General features: G+C 41.4%; 1 protein-coding gene across 1 annotated transcript in view; it reads left to right on the top strand.

The window, feature by feature from the left end:
• The window catches only part of ITGA8 (integrin subunit alpha 8), a 180,924-nt gene that overhangs the window by 67,706 nt on the left and 93,715 nt on the right, over positions 1–19,503 (top strand). The window lies entirely within an intron of this gene.

Here is a 19,503-nt window from a genome sequence, read left to right as displayed (position 1 = left end):
TAACAGACAACATTAGACTTCTTGGTTTTGTGGTTCAATTTTCCCTTTTATGTTGGTTATTTTAAGATGGTTTCAAGAAATAGTTAGAAATCATTAATAGTTCACTGACAGCTTCAACCCTTTATCGAGACCTTGTCTCTTTGCATCAGCCCTCCCCTAATTGAGTATTTTCCATATGTAGAGCATTTGCTGGTTTGGGTCATCACTCCAATAAGCTGACTGCCTAAATATACATCACTGATTTCAATCCTTTGACTTTCTCTTCCCCTCCGGGATTAGGCGAAAAGGATACTGCAACATATTCTTATAAATTTGCCAGGAATTTTCAATGGCACTAACATAGACGTTGTAGTGGGCTCAAAGCGGATTTAGAATTATATTGTATATGAATGGGTCCTCCTTGTGGCAACTGCAAGAGCATCTAGTGAAATTCATTTTCTTGGGTTATATTATACTAGCCTAATCAATGATTGGTTAGGTTTTCTTTTGGGGAGGGGAGTCTCATACATAATATATTCACTTTTAAATAATCCAAAAATTAGATCCCCTATGTGATTTCTTCCCAGACTATGTCAGGATGATTAATGAAATTCAATTCCTGGGTCACAATTTTAAAGAAACAGTTATTTTACTTTTTAAATTTATTGTTTTAATTTTTGGCTGTGTTGGGTCTTCGTCGCTGCACGGGCTTTCTCTAGTTGCGGTGAGCGGGGGCCACTCTTTGTTGTGGTGCTCGGGCTTCTCACTGCGGTGGCTTCTCTTGTTGCAGAGCACAGGTTCTAGGCACGTGGGCTTCAGTAGTTGTGGCACGTGGGCTCAGTAGTTATGGCTCCCAGGGTGTAGAGCGCAGGCTCAGTAGTTGTGGCGCACGGGCTTAGTTGCTCCGCGGCATGTGGGATCTTTCCGGACCAGGGATCGAACCCGTGTCCCCTGCATTGGCAGATGGATTCCCAACCACTGTGCCACCAGGGAAGTCCTGAGAAACAGTTATTTTAGAAAGTTATTGCTATTCCTTATGCCCTTCATAGTCTTTCCTTAGTACCAGGGAACTGACAGAGAATGGCCATGCCTTCCACAAGGTGAGGGAAATATAGGATGTATCAATCACATAGTCAAGTCTAGTGATTTCCTTTGAAGTCTTCTAAATAAGGGCCAGGAAGGAGAGAAACGTGAAACAACTTTTCTCCCCTCCAGGGAGGGGGGTAAAGGAGTGAGACAGAGAACAGAGGAAGTAGGTACAGTGTCAGTAGTTGGTCATCTCCTAACTACATCTTTTTCAGCCCTTCTTAACGATCAGAAAACAGCCATTCGAGGCCATTCACTAGCCAACAACTTTACCCACTGAGGCTGATTCACTTTATAGTAATGAATGACGTTAATGCAGTGTATCCACCTGTGTGAAGAGTAAATGCTCTTTACTAAGACAGGACCGTTATGACACTGAGTTGATTTCTTAACCTCAAGACAGCCTTGAGGCTTTCAGAGTTCATCAGTGCATCTTAGACAGTAGACCTGAGTTCTGGTCCCAGTTCTGCCTCTCAGATATAGGTGTCTTGTGCTTCATGATCGTGCAACATTTCCCCTCATCCTCATTTTCTTGCAAAAAGAGCGCCATTCAAAGAAGGCTTTTTATCTTGATACCAAGTCCCAGGGACTTAATGCGAGGAAAACTGCCTTATGGGCAGGTGACTAGAACCTACTAGCTAGTGTAGCAGATTTGAAATTTGCAGGCATAATTCAGGAATTAGACGTGGAACTTTCCTCATTTTTCTATAAGCGAATCCCATTTAGCTCTCAAGCCTCCATTTCTCCTACGGTGGAAAACCTCAATCTTGCAGTCACTTCTATATTCAGATTTAATGTCACTTGGGTAAGTATTCATTTGGATTCAAGACTCCCTCTTTCCTCCCTCTGCAGCAACTCTCCCAAGGAATGGAGTAGCAGAGGGGGTGCCTTTTGTCCAGGGACGGAGAAAGGGGTGCTGGACCAAGCACGTCATCTGTACTTGTTGGCCTCTGGCTGAAGGATAGCTCAGTCTCTCATGGTCTCTGACATGTTGCTCAAGCTTCGGTGATTAATCCAATGGTCTGCGTAATGGCCACTGCTCAAAAGTTCCACATGTCCTGGGTCCTCCCTGTTCTATTTTGGCCTCTTCTGGTTCACTCTCAGCAAATGCTTCTGTGCCACGACGGGGACTCGCAGGTTGGGGTCTCCAGGTCTCTGAGATTGCCTTTATGCTTATCCTAGATTATTCCTTTAGCCATTGCTAATTTTCCACCTAGGCATCTGTTACTCCAGCACCTAAGAGGGTTGCAGTCTTCTTGGGTTTTTCTTAAGAAGTAGCAAAAGCCCTCTTTTCCCCCAAAGGTTATTGGGTAGCATGCTTTCTAGACTCCATAGTTCATTTTGTAAACTCTGAGTTCTCCTCCTCTGTGGTCTCTCTTATGATTTTCCAAACCAGCTCTTTCTGGAACTTAAAAAGAAATACAATTTTCTTTCCCTCTGGGGTCCTGCTCCTTCAAATCAAAAGAAATCTGTCTTCAGACTATGGTCCCGTCCATGAGTTTCAAAATCCATTCAACAAATTGAATGCCTTCTTCTAGGATGTATCTAGTCATCCCTGTTAAGCAATGGTTCTCAATCTTGGCTACACATCAGAATCATTTAGGGGAACTTTTAAAAGTGCTTATGCGCAGGTCACCCTCCAGACCAGTTAATTCAAACTCTCTGGGGGGTAAAACTCAGACCACAGTAATGTGTTTAAGTGACCTGGGTCGTTCCAGTGTACAACCAAGCAGGGAACTAATGATCTCGAGGAAGGTTTCCCCCACTTTAATGAACATCTCGATCACCTGGTCATCTTGTTTCAGCGCCAGCACTTGCACCTTTCAGTTGTACTCGCTCACAAAGAGACGGTGTATAATTTATCTCAGTCCTAAGTCCCGGGGAAGGAAAGCTCATAGGCTCCGACGCAAAGGGTGAGTGACGTTTTCCAAAGAAAGTAGGAGTTGACTTGTGGACTATGCAGGTATCCCAAGAGATACCCATTATGACTCCCCTATCAAACAAAACAAAATGGCCCTAGGAAATAAGCATTGTAGCAAGAAGTGAAGAAAGTACTTTAAAAGAAAACGTTTTATTTTTAAATGAAGGAATAAAAATGGTTTTTAAACTGCTCATCAGAAATTTTATATTTGTCCCTTTAGTTTCAAGGTCTAAAAGAAAAATAAGAAATTCCTTCCTTCATTTAAAAAATATGTAGTAGTATTTACTATGTGCCAGACACTGTGCTGTGACAAGGCAGACACAGTCACTGCCTTCCCAGAGTTAATATTCTAGGTGAGAAAGACAGACAGAGAATTATAACAAAGTATGAGCATTGTAATGTTTGTCTTTAAACGCAAGACTTCTTTTGGAATATAATAATGTAACGCTTGAAAAAATTCAAGCACGTTGCTGAACACTATGTTTGTAAATTTTAAAAGTATATCATGAAGAAAATATTGTTGGACTTCAGAAATTTTGTAACTATTTGGCCCTAATTAAATGAATTAGCTGAGGAAAATACACAGTCTCTGTAAGCTCCATGTACAGGCACCTGCACAGCCCCTGACATACTTCCAGAACCGGAGCTAATTTCGTGACCCGGGCTGCAGCCAATGATGTACAGGTTGTGTCCCACCAGGGGCAGGTAGGGGGCAGGTTCGCTTACCAGGTGGTTCCCTTCCCTTGGGATGAGCAGATGCACCTTTAAATTCACACACAGGCATGGTGTGGGCTCTCAGTGGCCCTGTTCCAGGTCCTCCATTCTAAATAGAACAGAAACAAAATTTCAAACCTTGTCACTTTATCTACCTGGTCACCTGCAGAATTCAGGAGAAAACAAACACAAAAGCCAGTAACAGATTTGAAATTCTGAACTGAAATGCGTCAAACCACTCGGAGTTGTTATGGAGTGGAACACACTTGAAAAAGTGTGTGTATCCAAAGTGATGGCTTTTGATGGGGTTGTTTTTCCCATTCCTGAGGTGAACAGTTTTCCCTCATTTTAGGTGCTTCCTCTGGTCCACACTGCCTGCCACTGACCCATTTCTGGGCAAGGCTGCTGTGAAACCTACCTATGATAGTGGTGGGGCACACACATTGCCCCATTCGTTAGAGAGCAGCATGTACTCTTTACATGTTCTTGAAACAAGCCCGCTGCCTTTCATGGGGAGAAAGACTAAGGTTGACCGTGATGTTTGATACATGTATTAATTGTGAATTACAGCTGTTTCATCCCCCCAGACTGACTAGAAATCAGATCACTTGGTACCTTGAAAATAATCAAAAGCACAGACATGCAAAGGTGGTTTGATGGACGTTTACCCTTTGTCACATGATCTGTTCTGCAAGTTACAGATGCTCTGTATTTGGGCAGGACCAGACACTTAGTCTTCTTGTCTTAGCAAAAGAAAAGAATGCTGGCAAAATCAGGCATGAGGCCAATTATATTGCGACATTATTGCAATTACAGCGTACTCCTGAGCATTAAGAGTCCAAAGCATGCCAGCCACTGCATAGAAGATAAATGTAGTTCATATTCCTTGCAATATTATTTCTGAATCTCTCTCCTATGTCCATATGTACACTCACACTTATATGTATGTGTGTGTGTGTGTGTATGTGTGTGGACACACACAGCAGGAGAGTATATAGGGTAAATCTGGATGACACTCTACTTCTTTTTGGGAAACATCAAACCAATATCAATCTAACCATATTAAAGTTGGCAGAGTGGCTGTGAAGGGGAAAGGAAATCAGACTGCCCGGGTTCAGATTCCCATCTGTCACTGATAAGCTGTATGGCAGTGGACAAGTTAATTGATTTCTCTGAGCTTCCAATTCCTTATCTGCTATTATGGGGCAAATAATAATCACTGGACTGTGTGTACTAGCACTTTCTAGGTTGGGAGAGGATTTTTACAAAATGTTGTAAAATGGCTTAGAATAGGAAAGAAAACCTGTTTGACTAACATAAACAGAATCAAAGCTACTTTACTTCCCAGACATGCTGGGCCACGTAAGATGTTGAAAAGCTGCATTCTAGGATTCTGGAGATGGATGGCGCAGGTTTGAAACTTGACTCCACTGCTTTCTAGCTGTGTAAGAGTAAGACAGTTCCTTAACCTTTCTGAACTGCAATTTCCTTATCGGTAAATTCAAATAATAATATGCTGGTATAAAGATGAAATGAGATTGTTTATATAATATGAAATGAGGTGAGGTGTTTAATATGAGATTGTATAGAGCACAGTTTAATAAACGGTAGCTCTTCAATCAAGTCTTAAAACAAGACTATATTTTGGAGGTATTCTTTTTCTTAGTTGATATTATTACACTAGTTGATATTATGTTCTTTTGCTTATTCAATGTCCATGGTCCCCAATCTTAATTTACACTACTACCTTTGCTTCCCCCGCCCCTGACAAATAGGAATATGAGAATAAGAACATAACTACTGGGACTCTGCCAGGTTGAGAACCACTCATCAGATTCCTGTTTCTGGACCCTCACTAGAAGCTTCTGCTCATATGATGAGGTTGCTGCCCTGCTATGATGTAATTCCACCACTCAGCCCATCCTACTTCTGCCCCTAAGTGGGAGATGAGGCATAAGGGACTTCTCCCGTATCTCACTACTGTGATCTACTGGGTACCAAAGGTGGAGAATACTCTCTTCCCTCAGCCCCGTAGGCATTTAAGGATATTTCATTTCATATCAACTGGGGCCAAACTAGGGTGATGACGATGGCAGCTAAGAGGAAGGAACTGAGGAAATCATGTAACTAGGAAATAGGCAATGCTTGGTAATGACTGGCTCTAATGGAACGTGGAGGAGGTAGGAGTGGGGAGCAGTGATGGTGAAGATGACTCTGGAAGTTTGGTCCCAGGTACCCGAGAAAAGTAGAGTTTAATGGACCAACACGGGGAGTTTCAGCTCTAGAGACACAGAGGTTCTACCGTAGAAATATTTGGAGTAATTTTCCTAACATCTAGCTTAACCACTCAGTAATTTTTTAGACTTTTTCCAATAAGTATTGTCGTCACACACATACATAAATAGCAGTCATAAGTACTTTCATTTCTGGCACCCAAATCCTCTTTTTCTAAAAGAAAAAAATACAGATGTGTTCAGGTTTCTGTGTTGGTGCTTTCTGGAAAACTAGGGTTGACCAGAGGAGTACCTCGCATACATTACTTGAGTGATAGCATTTCAGAGAAGAAACAGCTGTGATAAGGAAGAATCTCTAAAATGCAATGATCCAGTCTAATCCCATTAAAGTTGATTGTATAACAAGGCCATCTGTTAAATGCATAGCCCAGACATTGCAGGGTGGAAGGGGGTAAGTGCAGGTTTTGTCGAGGAATAGAAATCTTAACAGGCAATAAAAACTGGAGGAAAACATGGGCTGAATGCCAAGACTACCATTGTCTTGCTATGGCCCCTAACAGGCAATGATTATATCACGAAGCCATCTCAGACAATTATACCAAATGACATAAAGTGACCTATCATGTTTTAATGAACGCGCTGTGTGTGTGTGTATAAGCAAACGACCAAGCAAGAGAGAACCTACAAGCAAGAGAGACCTACACGTGAGAAGAAATCAAAGGGTGGCTTTAACCAAAGGGAATAATGCATTTTAATCAAACCCTGAGCTCCTTGAAACTGATTTGAAGTTTATTGAACTAAGTTCAAATCTTAGAGTCAAAGTTTATTTTTACTTCTCAGAGTGCTACTCAAGGTTTTATGAAAAGCAAACCATTGTTCTTCTTGAGCGAGATTTTCATAATTTCATTATAAACACATTAGACATTAGAATATTACATTTCTTGTAAAAATACCTTACGAAATTAGACTAAATTGAATTAATTAAATCAACTGAAAGAGTTCTTGGACTTGAATCCAGCAATGTTGTAAAGTAGAAGTAAAAATGAATGGATAGATCAAAGACTTGAGTTCTAGAACCAAAACTTTAGTAACTCAGCCTCCCTGGGCCTTGCTTTCCTCACCTGAAAGTGATGTGGATGTACAGAATGCTTCTCCAAGGGGCTTTTAAAACTCTAAACTCTGATTCTATAATCCAAGATCTAGACTTACTGCCTCCCAGATTTCTCTGTAATATTGGGTAGATTATTAAGGCTCCATCTTTGAAAAACAAAAAAAACAGGATTTAATAAAACCATACAAGATTTCTCCTTAACTTTTTCTTGAAAATAATTTTTAACTGACAGAGAAGTTGAAACGTTAGTACAGAGTCCTGTAAACCCTTCACCCATTCTCTCTTAATATTAACATCTTGTACAGCCATAGTGAATTGGCTATTGGCTAATCTATAGACTTATTAGAAATTCGAATAGAATTTCCCCCATTTGTTCCACAAGTGCTCTTTTCCTAGTCCAGAATCCCACCCAGGATCCCACACTGCATTTGGCTGTCATATCTCCTCACTCTCCTCCAATCTGCGACCACTTGATCCTTCTGTGCTGTCACCACTCTGGCACTTTTGAAGAATATGGTGAGACATTTTGAAGAATGTCTCTGAATTTAGGTTTGCCTGATGTTTGTTCACGATTAGATTGAGGTTATGTATTTTTGGCAAAAGTACCACACAAATGCTATGCCCTTCGCAGCGTATCACAGCAGAAGATCATGTCTGTTGTCCTTTTACACTCTGATCACTTGCTTGTGGTGATGTCTATGAGCCGGGTTTCCCACTGTAAAGTTACTACTTTCCCCTTTGCATAATAATTATCTTTGGAGAGATACCACGACACTATGTAAATATCCTATTTCTCATCATACTTTTGCCCACTAATCTTAACACCCATTGGTGATTCTCGCCTACAACCATTATTACTGTGTCATTGTGATTTTCTATCTCCATCATTCCTTCTACACTTATTAATTTCAGTTCTAAAATAAGAAAAAGATGTCTCTTCTACCTGTTTATTTATTTATTCTATTTTTTATATCTTTGTGGACTTGTGTATGTTTTATGGGCTATAATCCATTACTGTATTTATTTATCTTGGTTGCTTAAATTGTCCTAGATTTGGCCATTGGGAATCCCTGCCATTTGGTTCCTGTGTTTTTTCACCATTCCCTATTCTTTTATGAGCATATTCCTTGCTTTCTGACACCACAAGATACTGCAAGCTCATTTTGTATTTGCCCTGCCCCAGCCCTGGAATCAACCATTCTTCAAAGAGCTCTAGTTCCTCTTATTGAAGGACTGTATTTAGAAACCAAGATCTGGATACTAGGTGCCCTCACAGCTGCTAGGTTGTCAAGATTAAGACTTGTAAAGCACTGAATTCTATAGATTGCCATATTCCCACACACTATATTACATTTCAAACCATGTTTATTACTTGAAATCAACAAATTAATTTTTATTTTTCAACCTATATTTTGTAACTTAGCATTTTCGCATTTTACTTGTCAACAACAGGTATTTGGGCAACATTAATATTATTCAGCTAATGTTGAGAACAACTACCAATTTTCTCCATTTTTTAAAGATGATAATAGCAGAATATTTACTGGTTATATGATATTCAAGAAGACTGTGCTTTGGAAATACAATTTATTACCTTACTCAACAGATACTTATCGGGTGCCTTTCATGTGCCTGGCGCACTTCTAGGTTTTGACTGAATTAAACAAAGATCCTGCTCTCATGTGCCCGAGTTTAAATTCTAGCTGTGATACTGGCTGACTGTGTAACCCTGACAAGTAACTGAACTTCCTCAAGCTCTAGTCGTCATTGGTAAAAATGGATATAACACTGCCTGTTAATAGTTCCCCCTTTAAAGGGGTGTTGCGCTACCACGTGAAAAAGAGAACTAATGAGAACCTACTGTATAGCACAGGGAACTCTACTCAATGCTCTTTGGTGACCTAAATTGGGAAGGAAACCCAAAAAATTGGGGATATATGTGTTCGTATAGCTGATTCACTTTGCTGTACAGCAGAAACGAACACAACGTTGTAAAGCAACTATACTCCAGTAAAAATTAGATAAATAAATAATAAAAAGGTGTTGTGGATGTTAAGTTAGAAAATATATATAAGGCAGTTAGCACTGTGAAGAGCACCTAGTGGCAATCATTAGATATTAGTTATAAATGACACGTTTATACTATTTTGACATAATCCGTGCCCTTAAGAAACAATGCAATCACGGAGACAAAATATCTAACAATTAACTAATACAAGATAGCATGTGAGAAGAGTTTTAAGAAGGTTAAAATACTATAATGAACGAGTTTAAAAGAGAAAGTACTCCCGGCTAAAGTGTTCAAAGCTTCATGGGGGAAGTATTGGTTAAGTAGAGTCTTAAGATATAGGCGTGATTGTTAAGTGGTGATATGGAGAAGGCATTCCAGGAGAGGAACAGAGCACGAGCGAAAACTTAAAAATAAGAAAAGGCAATTTGGGAAGTGATCTGGTCCAAAGTGGGGGGAGCATAAATGGAGAGAGTCAACAAAAGTAAGATTTGGGCCAGATAATAAAGGGCCTTGAATAGCATGTCAAATAATTGGTACTTTATTAGGAAACTAACAGAAAAAGATAATATGTCTTACATTGAAAAATGACACTTTAAGTACTTCAGTCTTTAGCAATGGCTAGAATGAGTTGTAATAGAAAAGAAACTTGAGGTCAAAAGCCATTAAAGTGTCCTAGGTAAGAATAATGCACTGAACCAGGTGGCTGTAGCAGTGATACCACTGCAGCCTGAAGAGCCTCAGGGCCACCTTCAACTGCTGTTTTAGGGATGAGAACCGTTGGGTAAGCATCCAGCCTCCCATCTTTCAGGCAGACAGTTTGGGGGCCATTGTACACACTTCTCAAGAGATCCCATCTAACTCTTACATGTTAGATTAAGGATAAGAAGAATAAAAGTTTTAACTTTACCCTCACTTTTTCCTTCCTAAGTACTCTCTCTCTTTAGGTAGATCTGAGTTTCTGACCTATATCATTTTCCTTCTCTCTAAAGAACTATTTTTAACATTTCTTGCAAGGCAGGCCTGTCAATAAGTTCCTAAATTTTTGTTTGAGAAAGTGTTTGTTTCTCCTTCAATTTTGAAGGATAATTTTATAGGGTAAAGAATTCTAGGTTGGTGGGGGTTTTTTCTCTCAACACTTTAAATATTTCACTCTACTCTCTTCTTGCTTGCATGGTTTCTGGGGAGAAGTCACATGTAATTTTTATCTTTGCTCCTCTATAGATAAGATGCTTTCTTGCTCTGGCTTCTTTCAGGAGTTTTTTCTTTATGTTTGATTTTTTTGTAGTTTAAAAGTGATATGCCAGTGTGTAGTTTTGGGGGGGCATTTATCTTTCTTGATGTTCTCTGAGCTTCCTAGATCTGTGTTTGGTGACTGACATAAATTTGGGGAAATTCTCAGTCACTACTGTTTCAAATATTTCTTCTGTTTCTTTCTCTCTTTCTTCCTCTTCTGGTATTCCCATTACACATACGTGATACCTTTTGTAGTTGTCCCACAATTCTTGAATATTCCATTCCTTTTTTTTTTCAGTCTTTTTGTCTCTTTGCTTGCCCAGTTTTAGAGGTTTCTATTGAGATATCCTCAAGCTCAGAGATTCTTTCCTCAGTCTTATCCAGTTTACTAGTAAACTATCAAAGACAGTTCTTCATTTCTGTTACAATATTGTTTATCTCTATCATTTCTTTTTTGGTTCTTTCTTAGAATTTCCTTCTCTCCTCTTACACTAACCTCCCTTTCTTACATGCTTCTATTCTTAAATACTTTATCCAGTAGAGGCCTTAGCACATTAATCAGAGTTGTTTTAAATTCCCAGCCTGATAATTCCAATGTTCCTGCCACATCTTAATCCAGTTCTGATACCTGCTCTGTCTCTTCCAACTATGTACATTGCTTTTTAGTATGTTTTGTCATTTTTTTTTTTGATAGCTGGGCATGATACACTGGGTAAAAGGAACTGCTGCAAGTAGGCCTTTAGCTAATATGGCAGTAGATGTTGGTGGGGAATTGGGAGGGGAGGAGTGTTTTATGGGGTGTGATTAGGTCTCAGTCTTTTAGCGAGCCTATGTTTCTGGACTCTGACCACACGCGCTTCTTTGTTGAGATGGGATGGCTAGAGCGGTTGAGGCACACGTGCTTCTTTGTTGAGATGGGATGGCTAGAGCGGTTGAGGTTGGGTATTTCCCTTCCCCCAGGTTAGACTCTTTTTCCTACCCCAGCAGGACAGGCTCTGGATGACCAGCTTCTCCTGAGGGTAGACCTTGTAAAGATGAATGAGTGCTCTGGTGTGTTTCAAGTTGATTTCTTCTCCCCTCCCCTTGCCAGAAGCACTAGAAATTGTTCTTTGTTGTTCCCTGGGAGAACCTGGTAGAGATCCAGGAGAAAAAACTAAGGACAGTGGACCCCTACCCACACCCCTCATGACTGGGTCCCCAGAGGAGTTTAACTTTCAGAGTTGGCCACGCTGAGCCTCCTGCAATTCACCAGTAGAGTCTGGGTTTTCCTGCCCCACTCTGGTTCCCGTGGAGGTTGCTGCTCTGAGAAGCTGTGAGTCTCTGCAGGTGCCTGTCCGTCTCTCCAGCGTGGAGGCAGCAGATTGCCCTGGGATCTCACCGCTCGTGTGGATCTTAGAAGAGTGGTTGATTTTTCAGTGTGTTCAGCTCTCTACTTGCTCGGAGTGGCGACTTCCAAGCTTTTTACATGCTAGGTCAGAAACCATAAGTCTGACAGTTTAAATCCAAACTAACTACCTTCCAAACATTCAATTGTAGAAGCTGGCTTCTTTCTGAAACCCAAGGCACCAGTAAATACGACAGGATATCATTTATCCTTGATCTTAGTTGTAAGTGTATAGTTAATAAAAACTCTCTGGCTGGCCATGGCTCCTTTTATGGGTGGGTGGGCGCTGGTGAGTGGGAGTTAGTTCCCCTGTACTTAGCACCTCTCCTTTACTTCTGAGCTCCCGGGGCGTGTTCTTCATATAAGTCATTTTTAATTGATGAATATACGATTTAATAGTTGAGTGTAATTTGCTTGAAGCATCCCTTCTGTCTTTGCACACCCTGGACATCTTCCCGGGAGTTCGCTTCCCACTTAGGAGCCCAGTTCAAATGTCACTTCCTCAGGAAGCCTTTCCTGACTGTTGTCCTTCCTCTAAAAACACTTCTCTCAGATTGAAATGACACATTTTTTTGTGGTTATTTGATAAATGCATCTTTCACCCCTCGAGACTGGACACTATTAGTTGAGGGCAAGCAATGGATTTAATTTTGCTCATTATGGAACTCTAGTGTCCCAAGCAGTGGCTGGCACTGGAGGTGGCTAGTAAACGCTTGTTGAATGAATGAATGAGAACAAATGAATGAATAAACCAATTTCCTCACAGCCACACACCTTGGCATACGAACTCTTTCCCTCCTTTCTTTACCTGGCCACTATCTTCGAACTCTACTTAAGTCCAACAAATTATCTTATTCTTGTGTAGAATAATAGACCTGGACAGAAAGAGAAAGACAAATACCAGATGATATCACTTATATGTGGAATCTAAAATACGACACAAATGAACTTGTCTACGAAACAGAAACAGAACCACAGACATAGAGAACAGACTTGTGGCTTCCAAGTGGGTGGGGAGTAGGGAAGTGATGGAGTGGGAGTTTGGGATTAGCAGATGCAAACTAGTATATAGAGGATGGATAAACAACAAGGTCCCACTGTAGAGCACAGGGGACTATATTCAATATCCTGTGATAAACTGTAATGGAAAAGAATATGAGAAAGAATGTGTTTGTGTGTATATATATATATATATATATATATATTATATATAATTGAATCACTTTGTACAGTAGAAATTAATACAACATTGTAAATCAACTATATGTCAATAAAATAAATTTTTAAAAAAGAATAGACATGTAAGTTGCGGCAATGATGCTCTTTTAAATAAACCTGGACTTCCTCTCCTGGGATCATGGGAGGCTCCACTCAAGGTGGTGCACTCATTCTTGACAAGCAGAACCCCTGACCTTCGTTCTGTATTCACTGGGCATTTAAATGCCAAACTGCTAGACTAAGAGAACCAGTAGCCAGCTTGACAGAAACAGCTCCAAACTGGGAGTCAGGGGGCCCATATTCTCATTTCTTCACCCATCATTTTCAGCTCTGTAATCCTGGATATACCACTTACGTCTCTGAACCTTAGCTTCCCACTGCTCAGGACTGTTACAAAGGCGATTTGCAAACTGTGAAGCACTCTAAGCAGTCGATATGTTATTTCTTAGCCTCACCCACTAGATGGAGGTGAGAGGGACCCGAAAGAAACTCAAATGATGAGATCCAGACGCTCTAATGCTTTGCACCAGACCTAGCCCTGTGCTTTAAGGCGATGACTCGGGGAACATGCCTAGAGCTTCCTAAGAGTCGAGGGGGAGAGCTTTTCAGAATAACTAACCCAGCAGCAAAAGCCTCTTTAGTACTTCTTAGTAGCAAACGCTGTTCAGGTGACGCCCTTCTTTCTATGTTTGGCCATCACCTTTTATTTTCTTGCTGGTGTTTTCCTGCGATGATATTGGTCATAGCCAGTTCCCTAAAAACTACCAGCCCTAATAGAAATTCATGAGAGCGTGAGGGTACGACAGAAAGCATGGGGTCTGGCCAGCCTTCAGGCTAAGTTGTGATGCAGGTGAAGCTCATTTGGGGGGATGCTCAGCCCCTCTCATCTCCGGCTTCCTTTTCTTTCTGTCGCTGACAGCTCCTCTACACCAGCTGCAGAAACTTATACTATTTCCTCTTCTCAAACGTGCAGCAGAGAAGGATCTAATATACTTATTCCCATCAGGTATACGTGGTGCGGGGGAAGTAGGTCGCACCCAGGGACTCTGAGTCGGTGGGTGCTGGCCTGCATCTTGAACAAGCCCTCGTGGAGAGCTGACTGATAGGCTATCAGTGCTGGAAGGGCAGGGAATGTGTTGGTTTGCTCACTGTTGAATCCTTGGCAGCTGGGACAGGACCTGGCTCGTGATGGGTGTTCAATCCCCAGTTGCTGAATGAGGGTCCCCAGGATAGGGAACCACTGCCCACACCTTCCTTTCTTCCTCTGCTCCCTCCCTTGCAACTCTATAAATTTGTATCTTACTGTATCAGTTTTCTAGGGCTGCCGTAACAAAGTACCACACACTGGGTGGCCCTAACAACAGAAATGTATTTCCTCACACTTCTGGAGGCTACCAGTTCGAGTTCAAGATGTGGGCAGGTTTGGTTTCTTCCGAGGCCTCTGTCCTCGGCTTGTAGATGGCCACCTTCTTTCTGTGTCTGCACATGGTCTTCCTTATGTGTGTGTCTGTGTCCACATTTCCTCTTACAGGACACAAGCCAGATGAAATTAGGTCCCACTCTTATGATCTCATTTACCTTACCTCTTTAAAGACCATTTCTCTAAATAGAGTCACATTCCGAGGTACCAGAGATTAAGACTTCAACATCAAATTTTGGGGGATGGGGGGATACAATTCAGTCCACATCACTTAGCAAACTTTTAAAGTCCCTCAAGGTTTTAATCATAGGATTTTCCCTATCAGGATGGATGTGGGAGTAGTGTCTTGTGAGATACTGAAACCGAGCAGGACCCTGTGGGGCTCCTGGGCACAGAAGCCTTTCTGTGTCCCTGTTTCCTGTTTGTAGGGAATAGACTTCAGCCTCCATGACCCTCCCTGAGTTCCAAAGGGCAGGTTCAAACAGTTGTTGATCAGTGAAGGGAGGGGATGCAGAGACAAGGGAGGAGAAGCCAAGAAACAATGGTGCAGCCTTGGGGCAGGGTCCTGGTTCCGCCTCAAGGGATACACATGACAATATCTTTGAGCTCTTCCACAGAACTAAAACCCCCAACAAATGGAAGATGTTCCAGAGAGAAGGTCACAGTTTGATAACCTTGAGAATCACAGAAGCTCACCAGAAGACCACCTGAGGCCAGATTAAAGGAATTCAGGCCCTGATCCTTATCAGCAACCCCACCCTTGAACCACTGCCATAAAACTCCTCACCAAATCCCCCTGGACTGGGACACACAGTTTTGAGGGGTACTAGCCCACTGTGTCCCCCTTTGCCTGTCAAAGCAATAAAGCTCTTCTTTTCTACTTCACCCAAAACTCTGTCTCCGAGATTTGATTCAGCACTGGTATACAGAGGCCGACTTTTCGGCCTCAATACCAGACTCTTCTGGAGACTGTGAAATCATTCCCAGTAGTCAGCCACTTATAAATGAGACTGGTCAAAAAGAAACAAACTTTTCTCCAAGACTTTTAGCAACTGACTGGACAGCACACATATTGTAAATGTGGCCACAACAAGGATAAAGTGAAATGCCTTTGATCCAGTGACATGAAATGCAACTAGCGAGGCATCAAGCAATGGTAGGGGGAAAGGGGTGATGCTTACAGCCACAGGATGCGAATAACACACAGAAAACAATTTTCATAAGGCAGACTTATCGTCTGATAGTTCACTCTTATTTTTTGTGGGATTTTTTAAAAAAGAAAATAAAGTCTCAGTAAATTAGAATGTTGCAACCTAATACCACAATCCAACTCATAAATGTTTTCCTTCAGAGCTCATTTGGAAGCATTTCAGACAGCCTGTTGGGATTATTACTTTCTGGGATAAAATCACGCATTTTTTTTCCAAACGTTTTCTTCCTCAACTCATAACCCTCCTCTCAGTAATATTTTACATGTTACAATAAAAAAGCAAGGAGGAAAGGCAGCCTCTGTCTATTTTTAGATAAACACATTTACCAAATTCAAGGAGACTTATCTAAATGCCTGCTTCCCACAGACATGAGCTGTTTTTCCAGTGCCAAACTCTTAAGCCAATTTCGTAACCCACTTACAAGTCAGCATTGCCGTATTGACACAGCATCTTTAACTCCATCATTTTACACAGTTATCTTTAATCCTGTTGTTTCTCTTAAAATCATCCTTTTATGAAAGTGAGCAGACCCTGGGTGGGTCTAGGTAAACAGCTGTACTTGACAACCCCCAGTTCACCTTTAAAATGCTGTGGGAAGGGGCTTAGCAGAGATGGAGCCGGGACAGGGATGAGGAGTGTCTGGAGGAGATGCTGTGGGCTGTGAGTACGAGTAGTGCCAAGACAGGAGCCAGAAGTCTATGGATGTGGAGCTCGGGGAGCTGAGTCATGGACGTGGGCCAGCGTGATGTCCAGCTCTGGCTAAGCCAGGGAGAATGCCAGAAACTGTCCCATAAAGGAGGCAAGACGAGGCACAAACCCTGCAGGAGCCCAGCTGTCTCAAGAGGCAAAGCACAGTCCTGGATTGTAAATCAGAGCCGAGAAAGTACAGTCATGTGACCCCAACCAATTCTACTGAGCTCTTGGGCTTTCTCATCTGGAGAACCTTGAAGACTTCACCGGAGATTTGGCAACCAAGAGCGACTTGTCCAGAGTCATTAGGAAGCCAGCGGCAAAGTAAACTGGAACTGGTTAGAACTCCTAAATTTCTATCCTCTATTCAGGAATTTTCCACTTGAAATAGAACACTGCATTTAAAAGAGGACTTCAAAGAGATTACAGTGAGAGAGAATTTACAAATCAAAATCGGCCTATATATAGGTACAAAAACCTGTACACAGATGTTTATAGTGACTTTCCAAAAACCGGAAACAACGCAAGCTCCCCTTAGCCAGGGATGGATAAACAAACCATGAGTCAGTGGGGTACAGCTCAGCATTAAAAAGGAATGAACTGCTGACACATGCAAGATCGTGGATGAATCTCAAATGCACTAAGTTCAGTGAAAGAAGCTAGATCCAAAAGGGTACATACTATTGGTGCAGCCACTATGGAAAACAGTATGGAGGTTCCTCAAAAAACTAAAAATAGGGTTGCCATAGGATCCAGCAATCCCTCTCCTGGGCACATAACCGGGAAAAACTATCATTCGAAAAGATACGTGCACCCCAGTGTTCACTGCAGCACTATTTACAATAGCCAAGATGTGGAAACAACCAAAATGTCCATTGACAGATGAATGGTAGAGAAGATGTGGTACATATATACAATGGAATACTACTCAGCCATAAAAAAGAATGAAATAATGCCATTTGCAGCAACATGGATGGACCTAGAGATTATCATACTAAGGGAAGTAAGCCAGAGAAAGACAGAGACCATATGATATCACTTATATGTGGAATCTAAAATGTGACACAAGCGAACTTATCCATGAAACAGAAACAGACTCACAGACACAGAGAACAGACTTGTGGTGGCCGGGAAGGGGTGGGGGAGGAGGGGATTGGGAGTTTGGGATTAGCAGATGCAACTAGTATATACAGGATGGATAAACAACAAGGTCCTACTGTATAGCACAGGGAACTACATCCAATATTCCGTGGTAAACCATAATGGAAAAGAATATGAATATATGTATAACTGAGTCACTTTGCTCTACAGCAGAAATTAACACAACATTGTAAATCAGCTACACTCCAATAAAACAAGTTTAAAAAAATAAAAAAGAGAGAGAAAAGGCCAGACAAGGTAAACCAAAAAAATGGCTACATACTGTATGCCTCCATCTATGAGACATTCTGGAAAACAGATCAGAGGATGCAGGGGGCTGGGGTGGAGCAGGCTTGACTAGAAAGTGCATGGGGGACGTTCTGGGATGATGGAGTTGTTCTGTATCTTGGTTGTGTTGGTAGTTACACAACCAGATGAATTTATCAAAGCTCTGAGAATAGGATACTTCTAAAAAAATTTTTATTGGAGTCTAGCTGATGTACAGTGTTGTGTTAGTTTCTGCTGTACAGCAAAGTGAATCAGTTATACACACACATATATCCACTCTTTTTTAGTTTCTGTTCCCATATAGGTCACTACAGAGTATTGAGTAGAGTTCCCTGTGCTATACTGTAGGTCCTTACTAGTTATCTATTTTATATACAGTAGTGTGTATATGTCAATCCCAATCTCCCAATTTATCCCTCCCCCACTTACCCCCTGGTAGCCATAAGTTTGTTTCCTACGTCTGTAACTTTATTTCTGTTTTGTAGATAAGTTCATTTGTACTCTTTTTGTAGATTCCACATATTAGGATACTTTTTAAGGATGAAGTTTACTGTATGTAAAATATACCTGAATTTTAAGATTTTTTTAAAGTTAGCCTGTAGCTATGCTCCTGGCGAGCACTGGGACAAAAACAGGTAACAGCCAGACTGCCTGGGTTTAAAACTTGGCCTTGCCACTTACTATATTTAATTTTTCAGAACCTCATTTTCCCCATTTTAAAATGGGGATAATTAAGGTATCTACCACATGGGATTGTTGTAGCAATGAAATGCATATACTTAAAATGTTTAGAAGGTTAGCTTTTGCTGGATACATCTCTGCACAGCTGTCCAGTATAGCCTCAGGATAAATTCCTAGAAGTGCAAATTCTGGGCCAAACGTTTGCATTGTCCTACATACCAACAAAGCACCTTCTAAGAAAATGGTGCCAATTTCTATTCCCTCAAACAGAGCGTATGAGTTTTTGGCTCTCTTCTCTCTGCCTAATACTAAACTTTTCACCTTTTCAAATTTCAAAGGTCAAAAATGATATCTCATTGTTTCTTCCATTTGTAATCCTTTGATGACTAATGAGGTTGAACATCTTTTCATATACTTATTGGTCACAGCTATTTAATTTCACATGAATTGCCTGTTTATTATCTTTTTATTGGACTATTTAGTTTTATTAATTTGTATGAGTCTGTCATAAAATAGGGTTAATAATAATAACTAACATTTATGTTTTCATAGGTGCCAGACATTCTTGAAAGCATTGAAAAATATTCCCATTTGATCAGAGGTCTGCATTGTAAACATCTTCTGTTTCTTTCACTTCTCTTTTGAACTTGCTTCAGTTTTAAAAAAGAAGTTTCAATCTTCAAATTCCTTTGTGGGGCTTCCCTGGTGGCACAGTGGTTGAGAGTCCGCCTGCCGATGCAGGAGACACGGGTTCATGCCCCGGTCCGGGAGGATCCCACATGCCGCGGGGCGGCTGGGCCCGTGAGCCATGGCCGCTGAGCCTGTGCGTCCAGAGCCTGTGCTCCGCAACGGGAGAGGCCACAACAGTGAGAGGCCCGCGTACCAAAAAAGAAAAAAAAATTCCTTTGTGATTTCTACATTTGGGGGGGTCATGCTGCAGGGGGCACTTTCCTTTGGAGTCATCATTATCTCTTTTTTTAATATAAATTTATTTATTTATTTATTTTTGGCTGCATTGGGTCTTCATTGCTGTGCACGGGCTTTCTCTAGTTGCAGCGAGCGGGGGCTGCTCTTCGTTGAGGTGCATGGGCTTCTCATTGCAGTGGCTTCTCTTGTTGTGGAGCACGGGCTCTAGGCACGCAGGCTTCAGTAGTTGTGGCTCCCGGGGCCTGGAGCCACGGG

This window comes from Neophocaena asiaeorientalis, unplaced genomic scaffold (assembly GCF_003031525.2).
Source record: "Neophocaena asiaeorientalis asiaeorientalis breed wild unplaced genomic scaffold, Neophocaena_asiaeorientalis_V1.1 scaffold4, whole genome shotgun sequence".
NCBI classification, from domain to species: domain Eukaryota; kingdom Metazoa; phylum Chordata; class Mammalia; order Artiodactyla; family Phocoenidae; genus Neophocaena; species Neophocaena asiaeorientalis.
This window is presented reverse-complemented; position numbering and strand designations above follow the sequence as displayed.